Below are 3,371 nucleotides of genomic sequence, written 5' to 3'. Positions count from 1 at the left end.
CTTTTTATTTATTATAAGTATGCAATTTCATTAGATATTAAACAAAAAATGAGTACAGCAAAAATGAAAGTTTTCTTTTTGTGAAATGTGTCTTGAAAGTTTTTGGAAAAATGGAGAACAATTACACACACACACACACACACACACACAATTATCAAATAAATTATGGCAAATACCATATACACAACTGGGGGGGATCTTAAACATTTAGGAAGATTATACATTCAGCTTGATTGCACATATCTTCAAGTCTTTGCTCCATTTTAAAAAAATCACAGTTGAAAAGCTGCCTGAAGATCTGTTTTTTTTTTTTCAAGAAGAGCAAGATAGATCTCCAAACAATATTCCCAGAGTTAAATTAAAAAAAAAAAAAAAAAAAAAAAAAAAAGTTTTGGCTTTACATCAAAAGATTGGCAAACTAATTTGTTAAAATAAAATGTTTAAGAAATATCCTTTTAAAGCTTTCCCTTCTTTAATCTACTTTTAAACAGGAACTAACTGGGGTGCCTGGGTGGCTCAGTTGTTTGAGTGTCTGGCTTTAGCTCAGGTCATGATCTCACAGTTCGTGAGTTCTAGCTTTGCGTCAGGCTCAGTACTGATAGCTCAGAGCCTGAGCCTAGTTTGGATTCTGTGTCTCCCCCTCTCTCTGCCCCTCCCCTGCTCACGCTCTGTCTTTCTGTCAAATATAAACAAACATGTAAAATAAATAAATAAACAGGAACTAACAAATCCATGATAAAAGACCTTTTCCTGAACTCTGCCCTACCCCTCACCTTTGCAATGAATATTGGGTAAAAAACTGGAGCCAGACAAACTGAAGAAGAAGGTATTTCCTCTCTGATGGTAAAACTGAAATGTGAACTGAGGTGCTACCTGTGGCCATGAGTCACCGCATAGAGGAAGCTGGAACAAATCAAGGATGACAGAAGGAGACAGAAAGCCTTTGATTTGGGTGTCTGAGTACTTCTTAGGACAGGCAGGCATCCACTTTCCATTTTAGGAAAAGCAACACTAAAACATCTTTTCTTTTTGCTTAAGTTCATGCAAGTTGGGTTTCAGTCACATGTGGACAAAAAGAGTCTGATAATACAAAAAATAAAAGACACCACTACTTTATATGTGGTCATTGTTGTGGAAGTTGTTAGTTGACTCAACAAACATTATTATGGACATCTCCTCTGTGCTAGACTGTGAGGATAGGAATAAACCAGACCGGAGGCCAGGCTCTCATAGAACTCACAGGCTAGTGCCCTAATGGCTGGAATGAATTGCAGATATATTTTATGCTTATACCACACTAACATTTACATCATAGTATAGTTGGATTCATTATGCATTAATGGTTAATAGACCCAACATGGACATTAAAGAAAGGATATTTTTAAGGGAGTAGCCATAACCCTGTTGAACACCAGTGAGTATAACTATGCCCAATCATATCCCCATGCCATTGTCAAATTTAGAATATGGTGTTGGAAGAACTCTGACTTCCTATAAGTAGGGCAATTTCTTATGTTAGCATGATTTAAATATACAAAGAGCCCTCATTTGGCTTAGTTACTGTTATATGAGAGTGCTGGCAAAATTTTAGAGCGGGAACAGGCCTACTTGCAAGGAAAATAAAGCACAGAGGAATTAAGCAATTCACTCATGGTCAGCCAAACTGTGAGTACAGCAGATCTCAGCCAGGTGTCGAGAGACTTGGTAGGTCACAATCAGTTGGAAGTGTGTCACAGTACTTTGTTACTACTAATAAAATAGTGACATGTGGATAGTGGGAGAGAAGGGTGTCAGTCTGTTCCCTGGCAGTGATCCAGGAATTGCACACACCCAGGAACCCTCCTGGGGAGATCAATATTTTGCAGATCAATAATATGAGTGTTTTCTGTCACTGGGGACAAAAAAAAAAAAAAAAAAAAAAAAAAGCTGAAAATCATGTGAGCTGGTAGAAAATTCAGGACTAGAATCCTGAGTTTTTTCAGAGGGTTCTGTTTTTAAATCAACTTACATCAAGAAAGGAGAAAATTTAACATGTGGTTATTAATGGCCTGAGGGAAATAAATAAGCCTCCATCAAACAAAGCTCAGTCTGTGATATCTGTAGACCCCTTTCTTCCTCTGTTCCTCAAAGAGTAATTGCACTGATCTGGAGGGAATTTTATTTTTATCCTTTCTAACTTCTGCTGTTGTAGAGGAGGTTAATGTCTTGCCTAAGCCTGAGCTTCGTAAAGTGGTATTAGTACCCGCCAACTAATGTCTTATTCAAATACCTAAGATGAAACAAAACATCATTGACTTGGGCCTGCTCCTGTAAACCTCAATTTTCAAAAGCTTTCAGTGTCAATTACCTCTCACAACAAAGCAGTTCACAAGCCTCTTGATAATGCTCAGAATGTCATCTCATCGATCGCAGATCTGTTTACACTACACAGTAAAATCCAATTCCTTGTAGTTACCACTGAGAGTGAGGCTGCCTTAATCATGGAATTCCTAAAGAAAATGAGCATCTTAGAAGTAAACCTGAACTTATTAAAACCAGCTTCCAATCAAAATTTCCAGTAGCAATGGGGCTTCCTAATTAATTTCCTTCAATACAAGCTACTCAGCAGTTTCGGGGATATATTTTCCAGACTATGGTGAGATCTCTCCCCATTAGAGAAAAAAAAATGGAATAGAATGCAATTCATACAATATTAATAACTTGCTCTACTTTACAGCTTAGTAATAAAGTTATTTATGTTGCCAGAGGCGTTTCATGACATTAGCAGTGGAAAGATAGCTGTCGACAGGCCAGTCAACCCTGTGCCATTTACAAATGGCAGAACAGCAGCCCCTCCCTGCAAAGCTGCATAGCAGGGCTGTGGCCAAAGGAAATAACCCTGGGACGAAATCTTTGTACTATACACAGAAGAGAGAGAGTGTCTAAATCAATTGCTGTCCCATCTTTTGGAACAAATGAATAGTAAAAAATTATAATTTAGATGAACATAGCCTGGACAAAGATCATTTGGTTGCCACACCACAAATCTCTTTCATGGATCAAACAGATTCTTCCAAGATTTAAATTGCACATTACACCTAGTTCCTCTTACATTAACACCAGTTATGCCCTCAACCATGCTACCACCAGATAGATAGATGCACATTTCAATCTTTGAATATGCACTCTTTTATATTCTATTATTTTATTTTATATTATTTATTTTGTATTACATTTCCTATATTCAATTCTAAGCACCCAAAAAGCAATCATCACATCTTATCCAGTGCCTCTCTATCTCCCATAGCACCCGACACAGTAGTAAATTAAAGATCTAGGCTGAAGAAGTATTTGTAAATAAAGAATATGATGCCAGAGTGTTGTCTGATAAA

Source organism: Panthera leo, chromosome B2, assembly GCF_018350215.1.
Source record: "Panthera leo isolate Ple1 chromosome B2, P.leo_Ple1_pat1.1, whole genome shotgun sequence".
NCBI lineage: Eukaryota > Metazoa > Chordata > Mammalia > Carnivora > Felidae > Panthera > Panthera leo.
This window is presented reverse-complemented; position numbering follows the sequence as displayed.